Below are 11,188 nucleotides of genomic sequence, written 5' to 3'. Positions count from 1 at the left end.
TTAATGAAATGAGAAACATGTGACGGGAGAGGGTTGCTTTGGATGTCTTCCTGGACACACATCTTGAATGGAAATGTTGGAAAGGGATCTGAGGTCTCAGGTCTAGGGGTGTGAAGTGTTTCCTTTATTCAAGGGAAAACAACTTCTGCATTGGGGGAGTACAGTGCCTCACAAGCAGTGCAGCACTCTTCCTGAGGGATTTTGGACAAGAGTGAGTTTTATAGAGTTTTAGAAGAGGCAACTTAGAAACAGGGCATGATTGGCTAAGAGGTGGGGATTTCCCTATAAGTTCTAGTTTCTAGGGTAAGGTGAGCTAGGGAAAGCCGAGTTGGAGGATTGTGATTAGTGGATGTTAGGTTCCTGGACAGGTGCTTCCCACAAGTGCAGTCTGACTTAGGCTTAGATTCATGATGTGGGCTGGACCACTGGGGCAGCTTCCATTTTGTGGGTCCAAATATATGAATTATTAGAAATAAGGTGAAGAAATGTGCGTTAAAGTTTGTGAAAGGAGAAAATATCTGCTCTGTGTGGAAAGGCCCACAAGGGAGAAGAGCAAGTCCACTGGCTGACAGCCAAGCTGAGCTTCCAGCCAGCAGCCAGCGCCAACCGCCAGCCACGAGAGGGAAGCCATTTTGGATATTTCATCATTCTTGGCACCTCAGCCAATACCACGTGAAGCAGAAGAACCAGCAAGGCAATCCAGAGAATAGTGAGAAATTTAAAAATTGTTGTTTTAAACCATGAGAGAGAGAGAGAGAGAGAGAGAGAGAGAGAGAGAGAGAGAGAGATGGAGAGAGAGAGAGAGAAGGAGAGAGGAAATATCTAGAAAAAAAACCCTTCAGATAGGGCTTCCCTGGTGGCGCAGTGGTTGAGAGTCCGCCTGCCGATGCAGGGGACTTGAGTTCGTGCCCCGGGCCGGGAGGATCCCACATGCCGCGGAGCAGCTGGGCCCGTGAGCCATGGCCGCTGAGACTGCGCGTCCGGAGCCTGTGCTCCGCAACGGGAGAGGCCACAACAGTGAGAGGCCCGCGTACCGCTAAAAAAAAAAAAAAAAAAAAACCTTCAGATATAAAATGGCCAATGTAAGAGATAATAAGCCTTCAAGAAAAAAACTAAAAGGGAAGGGACCAAGAGAACAGTCTGAGGCTGATTTGAGGGGAAACAAATGTTGTGCGTAGGAGGCAGTCCCCCAGCTCTGAGGAACCTGGAGGAGGGCCCAGCTGGCCTCCACGTGGAGCCGTGCAGATGTAGATGAGAAAAAATAATTTTCCTCTGCCCTTCTGGGTTCTTGGCTGAGACCCCATAATAAAAAGATTAACAGAAGAAAAACAAACACGTTTAATAACAAGTATTCCTCCTATATACATGTGAGATACCCAGGAAAACTGAATAAACTTCCCTGAAATGGCCTCTTCCATCACCATCTCCAGACAAAAGAAGACGGAGGTGGGGGCAGTTATGGGAGGTTATCAGGCAAAGCACAGTACCACATGGATGTTATGCAGTTTTAGATCACTGCCTTCTCCGTTGATGAGTTTTTAGAGATTTAGTCACCCCCCTCCTCCTGGCACAGAGAAGATACCCTTGCAAATGGAGATTTCTCTTGTAAATGTAAATGTCTCTTACAAAAGGGTAAGTTCTACTCATTTTCAGAGCTCTTCCTATGTCTGTTGTTTCTTAAAAGTAATCAGCATAAAATAATCCTTATGCCAAAGAGACATATTTTTGAGGTGACCAGTTCTGCTCCCCTTCACAGATGTGTCCTTTCTGAGACACCACATCAAAGAGAGTGTGATTCACATATAAATATTGTAAATGTCTGTATTTATTACTACAATTACTTTTTTAATAAAATAAGCATGTCTTGAGGAAGATTTTTTTTTCTAATTCTCACAAAGATTGGTGTGGGGTGGAGTGTAGCTATAACAGCACTTGGAGGGGAGAGTGATCTACATTGGAGCCAGAAGGGGAAGCTACCAACTGAGTATATGTGTGACCCACACTGATGCCACCTCAGCTGTGACACTGTACCACATCTTCATGGCCTAGGGTGAAGCCAGTGTGGCATTCATCATGGCACAAAATTTAAGGGAGCACCAAAACACTCAGCCATCAAGGTAAATAATATTTTTGTGCAATATTTAGAAAAATAAAAATTAATGCGAAAAATCCATTACGGGTGAAGGAGTGTTTTCCTTCTTAGTTCTTAGTTCTTTTGTCTAGCAATTAAGATGGCATAAGGCAGATTAACAGGAGAAAATCAAATTTATTACATGCACAGTAGGAATCCATATAAGTATGAAGAATTTCAAAGACAGCAAGACAAGGTGAGGTGTGTATATATTCTGGACTAAGGAGAAGGAGGTAGGGGTCTGAAGTTTCAAGGGGAAGTAAGGTAACTCACAGGAAGATAAAAAGAGTTAATGTTTGGTAAACAAATGTTTACTGGGCCATCAAAAGATAATGGGACACAGGACTTTGACTAAATGGGCTTTGCTAGGTTCTACCACTGTCTGCCACTCCTTTATATAGTTATCTATGGTGATAGCGTCTTCCTGGACAGGCCTCCTATCTTAAAGTCTTTTAGGCAGTAAGGGGTAAGTTCTAGGTTCTTCCTGAGACACCAAGATCTACAACAGAGAAAAGGTTTATTCTTGAGGCAGCCAAGTGGAGAGACAGGAGAACAAATCTCAAATCCACCTCCTCAAAGGTGAGGGGCTCAGGTTATTTATGGGGTAAGAAAGCAGGGTGGTCTGAAGCATGGGGAATGTGGGAAAAGGTGAATGGAAATAAGAAAAAAAGGTGAGATAATCATCATTCTGCACACTGCAACTAAACTACAGGCTTCTTCATAGGATGCATATTCAGAAAACGGATGCATGCATGTCCTGAGGGTGGAGTTTTAGACCCTCTGATGTTAAAAGGTCACCAAGAGGACACTCATGCATGCCCAGTTGGAGGGCCAGAGGTCTTAACTGGCTCAACCTCCAACTGAATATAGCTAACTCCAAATTCCTGAAAAACAGTTAAGGCAAACATCTTATCATTTAGTCTACATGACTCTTGGAGAACATGAAAGTTTTTGTAAAAACTATTAAAGCAAGCTCGATCAGTGAAGGCAAGTTACAAGTTTAATGGATCTAACTGATGACTAACCTTGGTAATTTTCAGCTCAAAATAATCTGCATGCCAGAGTGGCACATCTTGGGGTGGTCTGCTCTCTGCCCCATCACTGTGATGGACAAAATATCAAAATTTTAAATAAAGAAGTGCCATGCCAAGTCAGATTGGAGACTGAAGGAAAAGGAAAAATTAGTAATACTGATTCTGTCTTTAGTCAAAATTTTGATACTTTGTTCTCTGAGCTGCTCTGTTCTCTCTCCTTCAGCCCAAAGCCAGGTGGGTCTTTAGGCAAGAGTGTGAGTCCCCCATTATTCTAAGTGGAAAAAAATACTAATTTACAGTATTCCCTAAACTGAGATGACAACCTCTCTGGGTGTTTTCCTGACTCCACTGGAGAAAATGTGTCACTGAGATTCCACTAGCATTTTGCACCTGCCTAAACCTCCCAACAACAAGTGAGTCTTCTAAGACTCCCCTCTCTCCCCACACATCCCCAGTCTACAATCCCTTGCTAGGGACCAGTTAACTTTCATGTAAATTTTGTCCCATGGGTCCTTATATGACTCCTGTGGGACCAGCTCATCTGAGGTATGTATGTCCAGTTTACAGATGTTGAAACTGAAACCAAGACAAACTAGGAAACTTGCCTGAAGTTTCACACTTCAGTATGCAACCAAAGCTAGAACAAAAGCAGTGCCCTCTCCACCACCCATTATCTACTGCAGAAGAAGATGGGGCTCAAAGCTTGAGAGGGGTGGTGCCCCCCCTTCCCAACTGTAGGTGGAGGAAAGGACATAGCTTTGGAGACCATCAGGACTGGGATTGAGAGCCCTTACTAGCAGAGTAACCCTCACCAAAGACTTGGGTTCCATGAGCTTCTAGTTTCTTATCTCTAAAACCCTTATAGGGCTTGCAATGTGACGATTATATGAAACAAGTGCTTGGCCTGTAGTTGGAGATTCACATATGGTGCATGATGCTTAGGGAAGAAGACAGTGCATAAAAAAATGGTTAACTTCCCAAAAGTCAACTCAGAATAAGGTAACAGGGCTTCCCTGGTGGCGCAGTGGTTGAGAGTCTGCCTGCCGATGCAGGGGACACGGGTTCGTGCCCCGGTCCGGGAAGATCCCACATGCCGTGGAGCGGCTGAGCCCGTGAGCCATGGCCGCTGAGCCTGCGCATCCGGAGCCTGTGCCCCGCAACAGGAGAGGCCACACAGTGAGAGGCCCGCGTACCGCAAAAAAAAAAAAAAAAAAAAAATAGTTGTGGCGCACAGGCTTAGTTGTTCCACAGCTTGTGGAATCTTCTGTGGACCAGGGCTCAGATCTGTGTCCCCTGCGTTGGCAGGCAGATTCTTAACCACTGCACCCCCAGGGAAGTCCAAGAGTGGAAGAAATTTTAAAAAACATTCCATGAGGAAAAGCAAAGGTGTTGCCCACTATGAGGGGCAAGGGAAAGTCTGAGACCCACATGTTGGGGGTGAGGTGGAGGAGAATGGAAAGTGCCTCCTCTGAGTGAGGATGGGTGGGGAGAGGTGAGGAAGCCCCTCCACGATGATCAGAGGAAAATGTTACAGAGAGGTCGGCTTGAGGTTGGAGGAGCTTCAAAGGGGGTGAAGATTAAGAGGGGGAGAATTTTAACTGCCAGCTTTCAAATGCATCCGTTCTCCCACACCCTCTCTCCTCTGAGCCAGTTTAGATGGTAAAACAATTAAAATTACTCTCCTCCTTCCTTTTTTTTTTTCCCACCAGTGATGAAGTTGGGCCCAGGGATACCAATAGATCTAGAGTCTGGACACTCAAGATCTTTCCCAAGGCCAGATGCAGAAGGAGACCTCACCTCAGGAGCTCAACCAGCAGACAAAGGAAACCACCAGCTGGTTAGGTGAGAAGTCACACTTCACGTCAAGGTCCAACACTTGCAGCCCCCAGTGCTGTGTGGTTTGGGGCTTGTGAGCTGTAAATACCGGGTTCTCAAATATAGAAATACAGAAAAGGAGTCTACCATTTTAGGCAGGTATTCATTTGTTCATGCATGCCTTCATTATTTACTCATTCAGCAGGGCTTAATGAGCACCACTCAGTGCCAGGCCCTGTGCTGAACACAGAATATAGCAGTGAGCCCAAAACAAAGTTCTCTGCCATCATGGTACTTAACATTCTAATGAAAGAGGCTGTGATATTGTGATATAATAAAAAATATACGGTGGTCTTACACTTTCTTTGCACACAGTGCCAAAAACCCTTGAAATCTTCAAAGTGAAGTGATTTTTTTGGTAATGAGATGACTGGTGGCAGGAGGTTCCTGGATAGCCTCAGGCTGTTGGCTGGTTGCCAGGGAAACGAAGTATGTGATTAGAGGGTTGGAATTTCAGCCCCATATTCCCCCAACTCCCCTACTCTCCCACCTCCAATCTCCAGGGATGGGAGAGGGGCTAGAGATAGAGTTCTGTCACCAGTGTTCAATGATTTAATCAATCATGCCTACATAATGAAGCCTCCAAAAAAAATCCCCAGCCAAAGGGGTAGAGAGCTTCCTGGTTGGTGAACACATGGAGGTTCTGGGAGAGTGGTGAGCCTGGAGTGGACATGGAAGCTTCACACTCCTTCCCACATAACTTTGCTCTGTCCATCTCTTTCATTAGTTTGTTCCCGAAATGTATCTTTTATAATAAACCAGTGATGAAATAAAAATTCACATTTTAAGGCAAGACAAGAAAAAATTAAGCATAAATCTTTTTCTCTGCCCTTTGGCCTCCTCCGTGCCCCACCTCCACGACCCCTAGTGTGTATTGTGCAGCGGCATTATGTGTTATATGTTAACCAGACCTCACCAATGGCAGAAATACCTACTCAACAATAAAGATCAATTTTTCTCCTTCTGGCACCAGCCATGTCACTCCTTAGAAGATAACATTATTGGGCCCCTACCCTAAAATACCTTCAGAGTCAACCATAATTTTCACCAGGCAACGTTTAACAACCTTGTGGCTTTTTGTCTTTATAAGTCCCTGACTCTTTCTCTTCCCTGGAACACTCTTACACTCTCTTGGGGTTACCCAAATCTATGTCTCCTGAATTGCAATTCTTAAGACCCTAAATAAACTCTTTTTTTTTGTTGTTGTTGTTGTTGTTTTTTTTTTTGGCTGTGCTGCGTGGCATGCCCTGCAGTGGAAGTGTAGTCTTAACGCCTGGACCACCAGGGAAGCCCCTTAAACTCTTTTCTTATTTGCAGGCTCCTGCATTATTTTTTGGTTGACACTAGGCAGAACAAAAACCAAGGGGTAAACTGGCTTAGAGCACCAGGGAATAAAAATAAAGGATTCTTAATTAAAAAATGAGAAAGGAAAGGAAAAGTCCATGTTCCCAAAGGTGGTTAATCACTAATCTGAATTACTTTTGCCACCCTGAAAACTGGGATGAGAGAAAAAGAGAGAGAGAGAGAGAGAGAGAGAGAGAGAGAACAGCTCTGAGTATTATATATCTCCTCCTGATCCTATAACCATGAGCAAGGAGCTTAGCTTCTCTGAATCTCAGTTTCCTTATCTAGAAAATATAGATAATCGTTTCTACCTCATAGGTGTGTAGTGAGATTAAAGGTTAAAGGTAATCATACATGAAAATGGTTTAGCAGAGCATTTATTACATAATAATCATTCAACAAAAGTTGCCTAGTATTAAGTAGGTCACTGCCTGATCATGCACATTCCATTTGGAACTGAACCTCTACCTTTAAGTATATAGAATAATTGAAGACCTGGGACTAGCTGTTAATCAAATAATTAAAATACTGAAGCATGTCATAATAGGTGGCAGACCAGTGCTCACAGACCAAGTGATGTACCTAACACTCTCCAGCAAACCCCTTGCTGTTTTCTGCGTTGTTTGTTTTCTGGTCAAGTGCCTACTGGTCAAGCAGTGGTTTGAGGCCCTGTTCGGCCCACACCCTCCATTTGTCACACCTTCCATATCACTATGGCAGCCACAGGGCTCTGGAAGTCCCCACCAGGATGTAAGCTTCATAAGGGTGGGGAATTTTTTTTTTTTTTTTTTTTGCAGTACGTGGGTTTCTCACTGTTGTGGCCTCTCCCGTTGTGGAGCACAGGCTCTGGACACGCAGGCTCAGCGGCCATGGCTCACGGGCCCAGCCGCTCCGCGACATGTGGGATCTTCCCGGACCGGGGCACGAACCCGTGTCCCGTGCATCGGCAGGCAGACTCTCAACCACCGCGCCACCAGGGAAGCCCCAAGGGTGGGGAATTCTTGTCTGAAGACTTCTCTGTTCTGTCCCCAGAGCCTAGATCAAAGCCAAACTTCTCCTATTTAAACATTATACACAGAATTATGGAGCTGGAAGAGACTCTAAGTATCACTCAATGTAAACTCTTAATTTCACAGATGACAAACAAAAACAGAGAGAAAATGAGGAACCCTGGTCTGAAGTTCTGGGTGCAAGACCTCTGCATGCAGCACCCTCTGAGCAAGTGAAACTAGACTAAGCATAAAGGAAAAGAAAAAAGCTGTTCTTCAAGTGACAATTCCACTTAGCAAAGTAGAACTCAATGTGGGTGAATCTAAATTTTTCACACATACAGCAATTGGTGAACCTGAGAGTACAGATTAGTCTAATCCTCAAGGAGAAAAGATAATTTCAACACAGAGGGTAGTGGTGCAGAAGGAAGGTATTAGGTCATGATTAACCATCTACATTGCAAATATAGAAGATACACGGATATATCTTGTTGAGCAACAGATACCAGAGGACAGACACAGGAAGCTACCGTTGTTTTGGAAATTTACCAAAAACTCACTTTCAGAGAAGTGGTATCTCCTCAAAAGTTCAAACAGAAGAAAATGCCAAAGTGGTGTGCCAAGTTAGCAGTTCACCTGCACCTGTTGTCAGCTGGTTGTATCATTACAAAGAAGTCACTGCTCCTCCCAACATATCCCAGGATGAAATGATGTGAAGCTGGAATTCCATCATGGTACTCTTTTCCTTGGTCCTGAAGCTTTGAACAACTTTTCTAACTGCTCTGTGCCTAATTCAGATTCTGTAAACAATAAATTACTATATGCATTAAAAAAAAAAAGGAGATTGGTTCAAGATGGCAGAGTAGAAGGATGTGCACTCACTTGCTCTTGTGAGAGCACTGTAATCACAACTAACTGCTGAACAATCATCAACAGGAAGACACTGGCACTCACCAGAAAAGATACCCCACATCCAAAGACAAAGGAGAAACCATAGTGAGGTGGTAGGAGGGGCACAATCACAATAAAATCAAATCCCATAATGGCTGGGTGGGTGACTCACAAACTGGAGATCACTTATACCATAGAAGTCCACCCACTGGAGTGAAGGTTCTGAGCCCCACATCAGGCTTCCCCTGGGGGTCTGGAAACCGGAGGAAGAATTCCTAGAGAATCAGACTTTGAAGGCTAGCGGGACATGATTGCAGGACTTTGACAGGACAGGAGGAAACAGAGACTCCACTGTTGGAGGGCACACATGAAGTAGTGTCTGCATCGGGACCCAAGGAGAGGAGCAGGGACCCCATAGGACACTGAACCAGACCTACCTGCTAGCGTTGGAGGGTGTCTTGCAGAGGTGGGGGGTGGCTGTGGCTCACGTGGGGACAAGGACACTGACCGCAGAACTTCTGGGAAGTATCCTTGGCATGAGACCTCCCAGAATCCGCCATTAGCCCCACCAAAGAGCCAAGGTAGGCTCCATTGTTGGGTCACCTCAGGCCAAACAACCAACAGGGAGGTAACCTAGCCCCACCCATCAGCACACAAGTGGATTAAAGTTTTACTGAGCTCTGCCCACCAGAGCCTCTACCCACAACCAGTCCCTCCCATCAGGAAGCTTTCTCAAACCTCTTAGATAGTCTGATCGACCAGAGGGCAGACAGCAGAATCAAGAAGACCTATAATTCTGCAGCCTGTGGAAGGAAAACCACATTCACAAAAAGACAGACAAAATGAAAAGGCAGATGAAGGAACAAGATAAAACCCCAGAAAGACAACTAAATGAAGTGGAGATAGGCAACCTTTCAGAAAAAGAATTCAGAATAATGATAGTGAAGATGATCCAGGATATCAGAAAAAGACTGACGGCAAAGATCAAAAAGATGCAAGAAATGTTTAACAAACACCTAGAAGAATTAAAGAACAACTAGAAGAATTAAAGAACAAACAAACAGAGATGAACAATACAGTAACTGAAATGAAAAATACACTAGAAAGAATCAATAGCAGAATAACTGAGGCAAAAGAACAGATAAGTGACCTGGAAGACAGACAGGTAGGATTCACTGCTGTGGAAAAGAATAAAGAAAAAAGAATGAAAAGAAATGAAGACAGCCTAAGAGACCTCTGGGGCAACATTAAATGCAACAACATTTGCATTATAGGGGCCCCAGAAGGAGAAGAGAGAGAGAAAGGACCCAAGAAAATATTTGAAGAGATTATAGTTGAAACTTCCCTAACATGGGAAAGGAAATAGCCACCCAAGTCCAGGAAGCACAGAGAGTCCCAGGCAGGAAAAACCTATGGAGAAACACGCCTAGACACATAGTAATCAAACTGAAAAAATTAAAGACAAAGAAAAATTATTGAAAGCAACAAGGGAAAAAATGACAAATAACATACAAGGGAACTCCCATAAGGGTAATAGCTGATTTCTCAGCAGAAATTCTACAAGCCAGAAGAGAGTGGCATGATATATTTAAAGTGATGAAAGGGAAGAACCTACAACCAAGATTACTCTACCCAGCAAGGATCTCATTCAGATTCAATGGGGAAATCAAAATCTTTACAGACAAGCAACAGCTAAGAGAATTCAGCACCACCAAACCAGCTCTACAACAGATGCTAAAGGAACTTCTCTAAGTGGGAAACACAAGAGAAGAAAAGGACCTAAACAAGAAACCCATAACAATTAAGAAAATGGTAATACATACATACTGATAATTACCTTAAATGTGAATGGATTAAATGCTCCAACCAAAAGATACAGGCTTGCTGAATGGATACAAAAACAAGACCCATATATACACCATCTACAAGAGACCCACTTCAGACCTAGGGACACATACAGACTGAAAGTGAGGGGATGGAAAAAGATATTCCATGCAAATGGAAATCAAAAGAAAGCTGGAGTAGCAGTACTCATATCAGATAAAATAGACTTTGAAATAAAGAATGTTACAAGAGACAAGGAAGGACACTACATAATGATCAAGGGATCAATCCAAGAAGAAGCTATAACATTATAAATATATATGCACCCAACATAGGAGCACCTGAATACATAAGGCAACTGCTAACAGGTATAAAAGAGGAAATCAACAGAAACACAGTAATAGTGGGAGACTTCAACACCTCACTTACACCAATGGACAGATCATTCAGACAGAAAATTAATAAGGAAATACAAGCTTTAAATGACACAATAGATCAGATGATTTAATTGATATTTATAGGACATTCCATACAAAAGCATCAGATTACACTTTCTTCTCAAGTTCACACAGAACATTCTCCAGGATAGATCACATCTTGGGTCACAAATCAAGCCTCAGTAAATTTAAGAAAATTGAAATCATATCAAGCATCTTTTCTGACCACAATGCTATGAGATTAGAAATGAATTACAGGGGAAAAAAACCTGTGAAAAACACAAAACACATGGAGGCTAAACAATACGTTACTAAATAACCAAGAAATTATTGAAGAAATCAAAGAGGAAATCAAAAAATGCCTAGAGACAAATGACAATGAAAACAGTATAATCCAAAACCTATGGGATGCAGCAAAAGCAGTTCTAAGAGGGAAGTTTATAGCAATACAAGCCTACCTCAAGAAACAAGAAAAATCTCAAGTAAAAAATCTAACTTTACACCTAAAGAAACTAGAGAAAGAAGAACAAACAAAACACAAAGTTAGTAGAAGGAGAGAAATCATAAAGATCAGAACAGAAATAAATGAAATAGAAACAAAGAAAACAATAGCAAAGATCAGTAAAACTAAAAGCTGGTTCTTTGAGAAGATAAACGAAATTG

The sequence above is a fragment of the Mesoplodon bidens genome (assembly GCF_964165515.1).
Source record: "Mesoplodon bidens genome assembly, chromosome: 2".
NCBI classification, from domain to species: domain Eukaryota; kingdom Metazoa; phylum Chordata; class Mammalia; order Artiodactyla; family Ziphiidae; genus Mesoplodon; species Mesoplodon bidens.
Note: the sequence above shows the minus strand (reverse complement) of the source record.